The sequence below is a fragment of the Ambystoma mexicanum genome, unplaced genomic scaffold, assembly GCF_040938575.1.
Source record: "Ambystoma mexicanum isolate Mex_15411 unplaced genomic scaffold, UKY_AmexF1_1 Mex_scaf1, whole genome shotgun sequence".
In the NCBI taxonomy this organism is placed as follows: domain Eukaryota; kingdom Metazoa; phylum Chordata; class Amphibia; order Caudata; family Ambystomatidae; genus Ambystoma; species Ambystoma mexicanum.
Genome location: NW_027182324.1, coordinates 3,727,885 through 3,742,353, shown reverse-complemented (window position 1 = coordinate 3,742,353; position 14,469 = coordinate 3,727,885). Strand labels below are relative to the sequence as shown.

General features: G+C 41.0%; 6 non-coding genes across 6 annotated transcripts; all 6 read right to left on the bottom strand.

The window, feature by feature from the left end:
* Positions 1-2,154: 2,154 nt before the first annotated feature.
* Positions 2,155-2,228, bottom strand: TRNAT-AGU (transfer RNA threonine (anticodon AGU)). Its single transcript has one exon. It is a non-coding gene; the product is annotated as a tRNA-Thr (tRNA).
* A 2,446-nt stretch (positions 2,229-4,674) lies between these two features.
* Positions 4,675-4,748, bottom strand: TRNAT-AGU (transfer RNA threonine (anticodon AGU)). Its single transcript has one exon. It is a non-coding gene; the product is annotated as a tRNA-Thr (tRNA).
* Positions 4,749-5,514: 766 nt separating this feature from the next.
* Positions 5,515-5,588, bottom strand: TRNAT-AGU (transfer RNA threonine (anticodon AGU)). The gene has a single exon. It is a non-coding gene; the product is annotated as a tRNA-Thr (tRNA).
* A 765-nt stretch (positions 5,589-6,353) lies between these two features.
* On the bottom strand, positions 6,354-6,427 carry TRNAT-AGU (transfer RNA threonine (anticodon AGU)). Its single transcript has one exon. It is a non-coding gene; the product is annotated as a tRNA-Thr (tRNA).
* Positions 6,428-7,193: 766 nt separating this feature from the next.
* Positions 7,194-7,267, bottom strand: TRNAT-AGU (transfer RNA threonine (anticodon AGU)). Its single transcript has one exon. It is a non-coding gene; the product is annotated as a tRNA-Thr (tRNA).
* A 5,805-nt stretch (positions 7,268-13,072) lies between these two features.
* On the bottom strand, positions 13,073-13,146 carry TRNAT-AGU (transfer RNA threonine (anticodon AGU)). The gene has a single exon. It is a non-coding gene; the product is annotated as a tRNA-Thr (tRNA).
* Positions 13,147-14,469: the final 1,323 nt, after the last annotated feature.

Sequence of the window (14,469 nt, the reverse complement as noted above, 5' to 3'; positions counted from 1 at the left end):
CTGCAAATCTCTATATCTGGATACGGAATGACTGAAAAAAGTTATGTCTCCAGTGTCAAAATGTGTGTAATGCACTAGTAATTCATTTCCTTTATTGACCAGTGAGGTAGCCATGTATGGAGGTGCTGTAGAGTGAAAATCAAGTTTCAAATGGCAGTGATTCATGTGCATGGATAGCTCAGTCGGTAGAGCATCAGACTTTTAATCTGAGGGTCCAGGGTTCAAGTCCCTGTTCAGGCGTACCTTTGCTTCTTTTACAAAAAATTAAGCAGGAAATATGAATTGCTCATTCTAATATGTGCTATTTCTGATGGCATCGCAACCTTGGGCAATATGACTCTAAGGTAGTGGAGTCCAGAGTTCTTGGATGCTTTGCCAACATATCAAGCCTGACTGTGCTTCTAAATAGCATGAAATAGCAATCTTTGTACAAAGTTTTAATATTGGGGAGACAGATTGGTCGAAAAAAAGCAGACAGGCGCTGCTGAGATTCTAACTCAGGATCTCCTGTTTACTAGACAGGCGCTTTAACCAACTAAGCCACAGCACCTTTTTTGCATCTGGTCTCCTTTCCTTCCTCATGTAATCATTTAGAAGTGAAATCCACTTTTTTAAGGCTGGGCTTCTGTTGCAATATAACTTTTCAAAATGTTTTCCAATTGACTGAAACTCCATTGCACAAAACGAGCATGTCATTAATCGTCGATTTAGAGTGGACTGCATTGCCCAGTGTGTGCATTGAGGAGCACATGTTCGTATTTACTGGGGAGCAAGTTTGCACTCATGAATGTGGCAAAACATTCAAATCCGTAAGTGGGTGAACATTAAAGTCCTAGATGCTGCAAATCTCTATATCTGGATACGGAATGACTGAAAAAAGTTATGTCTCCAGTGTCAAAATGTGTGTAATGCACTAGTAATTCATTTCCTTTATTGACCAGTGAGGTAGCCATGTATGGAGGTGCTGTAGAGTGAAAATCAAGTTTCAAATGGCAGTGATCCATGTGCATGGATAGCTCAGTCGGTAGAGCATCAGACTTTTAATCTGAGGGTCCAGGGTTCAAGTCCCTGTTCAGGCGTACCTTTGCTTCTTTTACAAAAAATTAAGCAGGAAATATGAATTGCTCATTCTAATATGTGCTATTTCTGATGGCATCGCAACCTTGGGCAATATGACTCTAAGGTAGTGGAGTCCAGAGTTCTTGGATGCTTTGCCAACATATCAAGCCTGACTGTGCTTCTAAATAGCATGAAATAGCAATCTTTGTACAAAGTTTTAATATTGGGGAGACAGATTGGTCGAAAAAAAGCAGACAGGCGCTGCTGAGATTCTAACTCAGGATCTCCTGTTTACTAGACAGGCGCTTTAACCAACTAAGCCACAGCACCTTTTTTGCATCTGGTCTCCTTTCCTTCCTCATGTAATCATTTAGAAGTGAAATCCACTTTTTTAAGGCTGGGCTTCTGTTGCAATATAACTTTTCAAAATGTTTTCCAATTGACTGAAACTCCATTGCACAAAACGAGCATGTCATTAATCGTCGATTTAGAGTGGACTGCATTGCCCAGTGTGTGCATTGAGGAGCACATGTTCGTATTTACTGGGGAGCAGGTTTGCACTCATGAATGTGGCAAAACATTCAAATCCGTAAGTGGGTGAACATTAAAGTCCTAGATGCTGCAAATCTCTATATCTGGATACGGAATGACTGAAAAAAGTTATGTCTCCAGTGTCAAAATGTGTGTAATGCACTAGTAATTCATTTCCTTTATTGACCAGTGAGGTAGCCATGTATGGAGGTGCTGTAGAGTGAAAATCAAGTTTCAAATGGCAGTGATCCATGTGCCTGGATAGCACAGTCGGTAGAGCATCAGACTTTTAATCTGAGGGTCCAGGGTTCAAGTCCCTGTTCAGGCGTACCTTTGCTTCTTTTACAAAAAATTAAGCAGGAAATATGAATTGCTCATTCTAATATGTGCTATTTCTGATGGCATCGCAACCTTGGGCAATATGACTCTAAGGTAGTGGAGTCCAGAGTTCTTGGATGCTTTGCCAACATATGAAGCCTGACTGTGCTTCTAAATAGCATGAAATAGCAATCTTTGTACAAAGTTTTAATATTGGGGAGACAGATTGGTCGAAAAAAAGCAGACAGGCGCTGCTGAGATTCGAACTCAGGATCTCCTGTTTACTAGACAGGCGCTTTAACCAACTAAGCCACAGCACCTTTTTTGCATCTGGTCTCCTTTCCTTCCTCATGTAATCATTTAGAAGTGAAATCCACTTTTTTAAGGCTGGGCTTCTGTTGCAATATAACTTTTCAAAATGTTTTCCAATTGACTGAAACTCCATTGCACAAAACAAGCATGTCATTAATCGTCGATTTAGAGTGGACTGCATTGCCCAGTGTGTGCATTGAGGAGCACATGTTCGTCTTTACTGGGGAGCAAGTTTGCACTCATGAATGTGGCAAAACATTCAAATCCGTAAGTGGGTGAACATTAAAGTCCTAGATGCTGCAAATCTCTATATCTGGATACGGAATGACTGAAAAAAGTTATGTCTCCAGTGTCGAAATGTGTGTAATGCACTAGTAATTCATTTCCTTTATTGACCAGTGAGGTAGCCATGTATGGAGGTGCTGTAGAGTGAAAATCAAGTTTCAAATGGGCAGTGATCCCTGTGCCTGGATAGCTCAGTCGGTAGAGCATCAGACTTTTAATCTGAGGGTCCAGGGTTCAAGTCCCTGTTCAGGCGTACCTTTGCTTCTTTTACAAAAAATTAAGCAGGAAATATGAATTGCTCATTCTAATATGTGCTGTTTCTGATGGCATCGCAACCTTGGGCAATATGACTCTAAGGTAGTGGAGTCCAGAGTTCTTGGATGCTTTGCCAACATTTCAAGCCTGACTGTGCTTCTAAATAGCATGAAATAGCAATCTTTGTACAAAGTTTTAATATTGGGGAGACAGATTGGTCGAAAAAAAAGCAGACAGGCGCTGCTGAGATTCGAACTCAGGATCTCCTGTTTACTAGACAGGCGCTTTAACCAACTAAGCCACAGCCCCTTTTTTGCATCTGGTCTCCTTTCCTTCCTCATGTAATCAATCAGAAGTGAAATCCACTTTTTTAAGGCTGGGCTTCTGTTGCAATATAACTTTTCAAAATGTTTTCCAATTGACTGAAACTCCATTGCACAAAACGAGCATGTCATTAATCGTCGATTTAGAGTGGACTGCATTGCCCAGTGTGTGCATTGAGGAGCACATGTTCGTCTTTACTGGGGAGCAAGTTTGCACTCATGAATGTGGCAAAACATTCAAATCCGTAAGTGGGTGAACATTAAAGTCCTAGATGCTGCAAATCTCTATATCTGGATACGGAATGACTGAAAAAAGTTATGTCTCCAGTGTCAAAATGTGTGTAATGCACTAGTAATTCATTTCCTTTATTGACCAGTGAGGTAGCCATGTATGGAGGTGCTGTAGAGTGAAAATCAAGTTTCAAATGGGCAGTGATCCCTGTGCCTGGATAGCTCAGTCGGTAGAGCATCAGACTTTTAATCTGAGGGTCCAGGGTTCAAGTCCCTGTTCAGGCGTACCTTTGCTTCTTTTACAAAAAATTAAGCAGGAAATATGAATTGCTCATTCTAATATGTGCTATTTCTGATGGCATCGCAACCTTGGGCAATATGACTCTAAGGTAGTGGAGTCCAGAGTTCTTGGATGCTTTGCCAACATATCAAGCCTGACTGTGCTTCTAAATAGCATGAAATAGCAATCTTTGTACAAAGTTTTAATATTGGGGAGACAGATTGGTCGAAAAAAAGCAGACAGGCGCTGCTGAGATTCTAACTCAGGATCTCCTGTTTACTAGACAGGCGCTTTAACCAACTAAGCCACAGCACCTTTTTTGCATCTGGTCTCCTTTCCTTCCTCGTGTAATCATTTAGAAGTGAAATCCACTTTTTTAAGGCTGGGCTTCTGTTGCAATATAACTTTTCAAAATGTTTTCCAATTGACTGAAACTCCATTGCACAAAACGAGCATGTCATTAATCGTCGATTTAGAGTGGACTGCATTGCCCAGTGTGTGCATTGAGGAGCACATGTTCGTATTTACTGGGGAGCAAGTTTGCACTCATGAATGTGGCAAAACATTCAAATCCGTAAGTGGGTGAACATTAAAGTCCTAGATGCTGCAAATCTCTATATCTGGATACGGAATGACTGAAAAAAGTTATGTCTCCAGTGTCAAAATGTGTGTAATGCACTAGTAATTCATTTCCTTTATTGACCAGTGAGGTAGCCATGTATGGAGGTGCTGTAGAGTGAAAATCAAGTTTCAAATGGCAGTGATCCATGTGCCTGGATAGCTCAGTCGGTAGAGCATCAGACTTTTAATCTGAGGGTCCAGGGTTCAAGTCCCTGTTCAGGCGTACCTTTGCTTCTTTTACAAAAAATTAAGCAGGAAATATGAATTGCTCATTCTAATATGTGCTATTTCTGATGGCATCGCAACCTTGGGCAATATGACTCTAAGGTAGTGGAGTCCAGAGTTCTTGGATGCTTTGCCAACATATGAAGCCTGACTGTGCTTCTAAATAGCATGAAATAGCAATCTTTGTACAAAGTTTTAATATTGGGGAGACAGATTGGTCGAAAAAAAGCAGACAGGCGCTGCTGAGATTCGAACTCAGGATCTCCTGTTTACTAGACAGGCGCTTTAACCAACTAAGCCACAGCACCTTTTTTGCATCTGGTCTCCTTTCCTTCCTCATGTAATCATTTAGAAGTGAAATCCACTTTTTTAAGGCTGGGCTTCTGTTGCAATATAACTTTTCAAAATGTTTTCCAATTGACTGAAACTCCATTGCACAAAACAAGCATGTCATTAATCGTCGATTTAGAGTGGACTGCATTGCCCAGTGTGTGCATTGAGGAGCACATGTTCGTCTTTACTGGGGAGCAAGTTTGCACTCATGAATGTGGCAAAACATTCAAATCCGTAAGTGGGTGAACATTAAAGTCCTAGATGCTGCAAATCTCTATATCTGGATACGGAATGACTGAAAAAAGTTATGTCTCCAGTGTCGAAATGTGTGTAATGCACTAGTAATTCATTTCCTTTATTGACCAGTGAGGTAGCCATGTATGGAGGTGCTGTAGAGTGAAAATCAAGTTTCAAATGGGCAGTGATCCATGTGTCTGGATAGCTCAGTCGGTAGAGCATCAGACTTTTAATCTGAGGGTCCAGGGTTCAAGTCCCTGTTCAGGCGTACCTTTGCTTCTTTTACAAAAAATTAAGCAGGAAATATGAATTGCTCATTCTAATATGTGCTATTTCTGATGGCATCGCAACCTTGGGCAATATGACTCTAAGGTAGTGGAGTCCAGAGTTCTTGGATGCTTTGCCAACATATCAAGCCTGACTGTGCTTCTAAATAGCATGAAATAGCAATCTTTGTACAAAGTTTTAATATTGGGGAGACAGATTGGTCGAAAAAAAGCAGACAGGCGCTGCTGAGATTCGAACTCAGGATCTCCTGTTTACTAGACAGGCGCTTTAACCAACTAAGCCACAGCACCTTTTTTGCATCTGGTCTCCTTTCCTTCCTCATGTAATCATTTAGAAGTGAAATCCACTTTTTTAAGGCTGGGCTTCTGTTGCAATATAACTTTTCAAAATGTTTTCCAATTGACTGAAACTCCATTGCACAAAACGAGCATGTCATTAATCGTCGATTTAGAGTGGACTGCATTGCCCAGTGTGTGCATTGAGGAGCACATGTTCGTATTTACTGGGGAGCAAGTTTGCACTCATGAATGTGGCAAAACATTCAAATCCGTAAGTGGGTGAACATTAAAGTCCTAGATGCTGCAAATCTCTATATCTGGATACGGAATGACTGAAAAAAGTTATGTCTCCAGTGTCAAAATGTGTGTAATGCACTAGTAATTCATTTCCTTTATTGACCAGTGAGGTAGCCATGTATGGAGGTGCTGTAGAGTGAAAATCAAGTTTCAAATGGCAGTGATCCATGTGCCTGGATAGCTCAGTCGGTAGAGCATCAGACTTTTAATCTGAGGGTCCAGGGTTCAAGTCCCTGTTCAGGCGTACCTTTGCTTCTTTTACAAAAAATTAAGCAGGAAATATGAATTGCTCATTCTAATATGTGCTATTTCTGATGGCATCGCAACCTTGGGCAATATGACTCTAAGGTAGTGGAGTCCAGAGTTCTTGGATGCTTTGCCAACATATGAAGCCTGACTGTGCTTCTAAATAGCATGAAATAGCAATCTTTGTACAAAGTTTTAATATTGGGGAGACAGATTGGTCGAAAAAAAGCAGACAGGCGCTGCTGAGATTCGAACTCAGGATCTCCTGTTTACTAGACAGGCGCTTTAACCAACTAAGCCACAGCACCTTTTTTGCATCTGGTCTCCTTTCCTTCCTCATGTAATCATTTAGAAGTGAAATCCACTTTTTTAAGGCTGGGCTTCTGTTGCAATATAACTTTTCAAAATGTTTTCCAATTGACTGAAACTCCATTGCACAAAACAAGCATGTCATTAATCGTCGATTTAGAGTGGACTGCATTGCCCAGTGTGTGCATTGAGGAGCACATGTTCGTCTTTACTGGGGAGCAAGTTTGCACTCATGAATGTGGCAAAACATTCAAATCCGTAAGTGGGTGAACATTAAAGTCCTAGATGCTGCAAATCTCTATATCTGGATACGGAATGACTGAAAAAAGTTATGTCTCCAGTGTCGAAATGTGTGTAATGCACTAGTAATTCATTTCCTTTATTGACCAGTGAGGTAGCCATGTATGGAGGTGCTGTAGAGTGAAAATCAAGTTTCAAATGGGCAGTGATCCATGTGTCTGGATAGCTCAGTCGGTAGAGCATCAGACTTTTAATCTGAGGGTCCAGGGTTCAAGTCCCTGTTCAGGCGTACCTTTGCTTCTTTTACAAAAAATTAAGCAGGAAATATGAATTGCTCATTCTAATATGTGCTATTTCTGATGGCATCGCAACCTTGGGCAATATGACTCTAAGGTAGTGGAGTCCAGAGTTCTTGGATGCTTTGCCAACATATGAAGCCTGACTGTGCTTCTAAATAGCATGAAATAGCAATCTTTGTACAAAGTTTTAATATTGGGGAGACAGATTGGTCGAAAAAAAGCAGACAGGCGCTGCTGAGATTCGAACTCAGGATCTCCTGTTTACTAGACAGGCGCTTTAACCAACTAAGCCACAGCACCTTTTTTGCATCTGGTCTCCTTTCCTTCCTCATGTAATCATTTAGAAGTGAAATCCACTTTTTTAAGGCTGGGCTTCTGTTGCAATATAACTTTTCAAAATGTTTTCCAATTGACTGAAACTCCATTGCACAAAACAAGCATGTCATTAATCGTCGATTTAGAGTGGACTGCATTGCCCAGTGTGTGCATTGAGGAGCACATGTTCGTCTTTACTGGGGAGCAAGTTTGCACTCATGAATGTGGCAAAACATTCAAATCCGTAAGTGGGTGAACATTAAAGTCCTAGATGCTGCAAATCTCTATATCTGGATACGGAATGACTGAAAAAAGTTATGTCTCCAGTGTCGAAATGTGTGTAATGCACTAGTAATTCATTTCCTTTATTGACCAGTGAGGTAGCCATGTGTGGAGGTGCTGTAGAGTGAAAATAAAGTTTCAAATGGGCAGTGATCCCTGTGCCTGGATAGCTCAGTCGGTAGAGCATCAGACTTTTAATCTGAGGGTCCAGGGTTCAAGTCCCTGTTCAGGCGTACCTTTGCTTCTTTTACAAAAAATTAAGCAGGAAATATGAATTGCTCATTCTAATATGTGCTGTTTCTGATGGCATCGCAACCTTGGGCAATATGACTCTAAGGTAGTGGAGTCCAGAGTTCTTGGATGCTTTGCCAACATTTCAAGCCTTACTGTGCTTCTAAATAGCATGAAATAGCAATCTTTGTACAAAGTTTTAATATTGGGGAGACAGATTGGTCGAAAAAAAAGCAGACAGGCGCTGCTGAGATTCGAACTCAGGATCTCCTGTTTACTAGACAAGCGCTTTAACCAACTAAGCCACAGCCCCTTTTTTGCATCTGGTCTCCTTTCCTTCCTCATGTAATCAATCAGAAGTGAAATCCACTTTTTTAAGGCTGGGCTTCTGTTGCAATATAACTTTTCAAAATGTTTTCCAATTGACTGAAACTCCATTGCACAAAACAAGCATGTCATTAATCGTCGATTTAGAGTGGACTGCATTGCCCAGTGTGTGCATTGAGGAGCACATGTTCGTCTTTACTGGGGAGCAAGTTTGCACTCATGAATGTGGCAAAACATTCAAATCCGTAAGTGGGTGAACATTAAAGTCCTAGATGCTGCAAATCTCTATATCTGGATACGGAATGACTGAAAAAAGTTATGTCTCCAGTGTCAAAATGTGTGTAATGCACTAGTAATTCATTTCCTTTATTGACCAGTGAGGTAGCCATGTATGGAGGTGCTGTAGAGTGAAAATCAAGTTTCAAATGGGCAGTGATCCCTGTGCCTGGATAGCTCAGTCGGTAGAGCATCAGACTTTTAATCTGAGGGTCCAGGGTTCAAGTCCCTGTTCAGGCGTACCTTTGCTTCTTTTACAAAAAATTAAGCAGGAAATATGAATTGCTCATTCTAATATGTGCTATTTCTGATGGCATCGCAACCTTGGGCAATATGACTCTAAGGTAGTGGAGTCCAGAGTTCTTGGATGCTTTGCCAACATATCCAAGCCTGACTGTGCTTCTAAATAGCATGAAATAGCAATCTTTGTACAAAGTTTTAATATTGGGGAGACAGATTGGTCGAAAAAAAGCAGACAGGCGCTGCTGAGATTCTAACTCAGGATCTCCTGTTTACTAGACAGGCGCTTTAACCAACTAAGCCACAGCACCTTTTTTGCATCTGGTCTCCTTTCCTTCCTCGTGTAATCATTTAGAAGTGAAATCCACTTTTTTAAGGCTGGGCTTCTGTTGCAATATAACTTTTCAAAATGTTTTCCAATTGACTGAAACTCCATTGCACAAAACGAGCATGTCATTAATCGTCGATTTAGAGTGGACTGCATTGCCCAGTGTGTGCATTGAGGAGCACATGTTCGTATTTACTGGGGAGCAAGTTTGCACTCATGAATGTGGCAAAACATTCAAATCCGTAAGTGGGTGAACATTAAAGTCCTAGATGCTGCAAATCTCTATATCTGGATACGGAATGACTGAAAAAAGTTATGTCTCCAGTGTCAAAATGTGTGTAATGCACTAGTAATTCATTTCCTTTATTGACCAGTGAGGTAGCCATGTATGGAGGTGCTGTAGAGTGAAAATCAAGTTTCAAATGGCAGTGATCCATGTGCATGGATAGCTCAGTCGGTAGAGCATCAGACTTTTAATCTGAGGGTCCAGGGTTCAAGTCCCTGTTCAGGCGTACCTTTGCTTCTTTTACAAAAAATTAAGCAGGAAATATGAATTGCTCATTCTAATATGTGCTATTTCTGATGGCATCGCAACCTTGGGCAATATGACTCTAAGGTAGTGGAGTCCAGAGTTCTTGGATGCTTTGCCAACATATCAAGCCTGACTGTGCTTCTAAATAGCATGAAATAGCAATCTTTGTACAAAGTTTTAATATTGGGGAGACAGATTGGTCGAAAAAAAGCAGACAGGCGCTGCTGAGATTCTAACTCAGGATCTCCTGTTTATTAGACAGGCGCTTTAACCAACTAAGCCACAGCACCTTTTTTGCATCTGGTCTCCTTTCCTTCCTCATGTAATCATTTAGAAGTGAAATCCACTTTTTTAAGGCTGGGCTTCTGTTGCAATATAACTTTTCAAAATGTTTTCCAATTGACTGAAACTCCATTGCACAAAACGAGCATGTCATTAATCGTCGATTTAGAGTGGACTGCATTGCCCAGTGTGTGCATTGAGGAGCACATGTTCGTATTTACTGGGGAGCAAGTTTGCACTCATGAATGTGGCAAAACATTCAAATCCGTAAGTGGGTGAACATTAAAGTCCTAGATGCTGCAAATCTCTATATCTGGATACGGAATGACTGAAAAAAGTTATGTCTCCAGTGTCAAAATGTGTGTAATGCACTAGTAATTCATTTCCTTTATTGACCAGTGAGGTAGCCATGTATGGAGGTGCTGTAGAGTGAAAATCAAGTTTCAAATGGGCAGTGATCCCTGTGCCTGGATAGCTCAGTCGGTAGAGCATCAGACTTTTAATCTGAGGGTCCAGGGTTCAAGTCCCTGTTCAGGCGTACCTTTGCTTCTTTTACAAAAAATTAAGCAGGAAATATGAATTGCTCATTCTAATATGTGCTGTTTCTGATGGCATCGCAACCTTGGGCAATATGACTCTAAGGTAGTGGAGTCCAGAGTTCTTGGATGCTTTGCCAACATTTCAAGCCTGACTGTGCTTCTAAATAGCATGAAATAGCAATCTTTGTACAAAGTTTTAATATTGGGGAGACAGATTGGTCGAAAAAAAAGCAGACAGGCGCTGCTGAGATTCGAACTCAGGATCTCCTGTTTACTAGACAGGCGCTTTAACCAACTAAGCCACAGCCCCTTTTTTGCATCTGGTCTCCTTTCCTTCCTCATGTAATCAATCAGAAGTGAAATCCACTTTTTTAAGGCTGGGCTTCTGTTGCAATATAAATTTTCAAAATGTTTTCCAATTGACTGAAACTCCATTGCACAAAACGAGCATGTCATTAATCGTCGATTTAGAGTGGACTGCATTGCCCAGTGTGTGCATTGAGGAGCACATGTTCGTCTTTACTGGGGAGCAAGTTTGCACTCATGAATGTGGCAAAACATTCAAATCCGTAAGTGGGTGAACATTAAAGTCCTAGATGCTGCAAATCTCTATATCTGGATACGGAATGACTGAAAAAAGTTATGTCTCCAGTGTCAAAATGTGTGTAATGCACTAGTAATTCATTTCCTTTATTGACCAGTGAGGTAGCCATGTATGGAGGTGCTGTAGAGTGAAAATCAAGTTTCAAATGGCAGTGATTCATGTGCATGGATAGCTCAGTCGGTAGAGCATCAGACTTTTAATCTGAGGGTCCAGGGTTCAAGTCCCTGTTCAGGCGTACCTTTGCTTCTTTTACAAAAAATTAAGCAGGAAATATGAATTGCTCATTCTAATATGTGCTATTTCTGATGGCATCGCAACCTTGGGCAATATGACTCTAAGGTAGTGGAGTCCAGAGTTCTTGGATGCTTTGCCAACATATCAAGCCTGACTGTGCTTCTAAATAGCATGAAATAGCAATCTTTGTACAAAGTTTTAATATTGGGGAGACAGATTGGTCGAAAAAAAGCAGACAGGCGCTGCTGAGATTCTAACTCAGGATCTCCTGTTTACTAGACAGGCGCTTTAACCAACTAAGCCACAGCACCTTTTTTGCATCTGGTCTCCTTTCCTTCCTCATGTAATCATTTAGAAGTGAAATCCACTTTTTTAAGGCTGGGCTTCTGTTGCAATATAACTTTTCAAAATGTTTTCCAATTGACTGAAACTCCATTGCACAAAACGAGCATGTCATTAATCGTCGATTTAGAGTGGACTGCATTGCCCAGTGTGTGCATTGAGGAGCACATGTTCGTATTTACTGGGGAGCAAGTTTGCACTCATGAATGTGGCAAAACATTCAAATCCGTAAGTGGGTGAACATTAAAGTCCTAGATGCTGCAAATCTCTATATCTGGATACGGAATGACTGAAAAAAGTTATGTCTCCAGTGTCAAAATGTGTGTAATGCACTAGTAATTCATTTCCTTTATTGACCAGTGAGGTAGCCATGTATGGAGGTGCTGTAGAGTGAAAATCAAGTTTCAAATGGCAGTGATCCATGTGCATGGATAGCTCAGTCGGTAGAGCATCAGACTTTTAATCTGAGGGTCCAGGGTTCAAGTCCCTGTTCAGGCGTACCTTTGCTTCTTTTACAAAAAATTAAGCAGGAAATATGAATTGCTCATTCTAATATGTGCTATTTCTGATGGCATCGCAACCTTGGGCAATATGACTCTAAGGTAGTGGAGTCCAGAGTTCTTGGATGCTTTGCCAACATATCAAGCCTGACTGTGCTTCTAAATAGCATGAAATAGCAATCTTTGTACAAAGTTTTAATATTGGGGAGACAGATTGGTCGAAAAAAAGCAGACAGGCGCTGCTGAGATTCTAACTCAGGATCTCCTGTTTACTAGACAGGCGCTTTAACCAACTAAGCCACAGCACCTTTTTTGCATCTGGTCTCCTTTCCTTCCTCATGTAATCATTTAGAAGTGAAATCCACTTTTTTAAGGCTGGGCTTCTGTTGCAATATAACTTTTCAAAATGTTTTCCAATTGACTGAAACTCCATTGCACAAAACGAGCATGTCATTAATCGTCGATTTAGAGTGGACTGCATTGCCCAGTGTGTGCATTGAGGAGCACATGTTCGTATTTACTGGGGAGCAGGTTTGCACTCATGAATGTGGCAAAACATTCAAATCCGTAAGTGGGTGAACATTAAAGTCCTAGATGCTGCAAATCTCTATATCTGGATACGGAATGACTGAAAAAAGTTATGTCTCCAGTGTCAAAATGTGTGTAATGCACTAGTAATTCATTTCCTTTATTGACCAGTGAGGTAGCCATGTATGGAGGTGCTGTAGAGTGAAAATCAAGTTTCAAATGGCAGTGATCCATGTGCCTGGATAGCACAGTCGGTAGAGCATCAGACTTTTAATCTGAGGGTCCAGGGTTCAAGTCCCTGTTCAGGCGTACCTTTGCTTCTTTTACAAAAAATTAAGCAGGAAATATGAATTGCTCATTCTAATATGTGCTATTTCTGATGGCATCGCAACCTTGGGCAATATGACTCTAAGGTAGTGGAGTCCAGAGTTCTTGGATGCTTTGCCAACATATGAAGCCTGACTGTGCTTCTAAATAGCATGAAATAGCAATCTTTGTACAAAGTTTTAATATTGGGGAGACAGATTGGTCGAAAAAAAGCAGACAGGCGCTGCTGAGATTCGAACTCAGGATCTCCTGTTTACTAGACAGGCGCTTTAACCAACTAAGCCACAGCACCTTTTTTGCATCTGGTCTCCTTTCCTTCCTCATGTAATCATTTAGAAGTGAAATCCACTTTTTTAAGGCTGGGCTTCTGTTGCAATATAACTTTTCAAAATGTTTTCCAATTGACTGAAACTCCATTGCACAAAACAAGCATGTCATTAATCGTCGATTTAGAGTGGACTGCATTGCCCAGTGTGTGCATTGAGGAGCACATGTTCGTCTTTACTGGGGAGCAAGTTTGCACTCATGAATGTGGCAAAACATTCAAATCCGTAAGTGGGTGAACATTAAAGTCCTAGATGCTGCAAATCTCTATATCTGGATACGGAATGACTGAAAAAAGTTATGTCTCCAGTGTCGAAATGTGTGTAATGCACTAGTAATTCATTTCCTTTATTGACCAGTGAGGTAGCCATGTATGGAGGTGCTGTAGAGTGAAAATCAAGTTTCAAATGGGCAGTGATCCCTGTGCCTGGATAGCTCAGTCGGTAGAGCATCAGACTTTTAATCTGAGGGTCCAGGGTTCAAGTCCCTGTTCAGGCGTACCTTTGCTTCTTTTACAAAAAATTAAGCAGGAAATATGAATTGCTCATTCTAATATGTGCTGTTTCTGATGGCATCGCAACCTTGGGCAATATGACTCTAAGGTAGTGGAGTCCAGAGTTCTTGGATGCTTTGCCAACATTTCAAGCCTGACTGTGCTTCTAAATAGCATGAAATAGCAATCTTTGTACAAAGTTTTAATATTGGGGAGACAGATTGGTCGAAAAAAAAGCAGACAGGCGCTGCTGAGATTCGAACTCAGGATCTCCTGTTTACTAGACAGGCGCTTTAACCAACTAAGCCACAGCCCCTTTTTTGCATCTGGTCTCCTTTCCTTCCTCATGTAATCAATCAGAAGTGAAATCCACTTTTTTAAGGCTGGGCTTCTGTTGCAATATAACTTTTCAAAATGTTTTCCAATTGACTGAAACTCCATTGCACAAAACGAGCATGTCATTAATCGTCGATTTAGAGTGGACTGCATTGCCCAGTGTGTGCATTGAGGAGCACATGTTCGTCTTTACTGGGGAGCAAGTTTGCACTCATGAATGTGGCAAAACATTCAAATCCGTAAGTGGGTGAACATTAAAGTCCTAGATGCTGCAAATCTCTATATCTGGATACGGAATGACTGAAAAAAGTTATGTCTCCAGTGTCAAAATGTGTGTAATGCACTAGTAATTCATTTCCTTTATTGACCAGTGAGGTAGCCATGTATGGAGGTGCTGTAGAGTGAAAATCAAGTTTCAAATGGGCAGTGATCCCTGTGCCTGGATAGCTCAGTCGGTAGAGC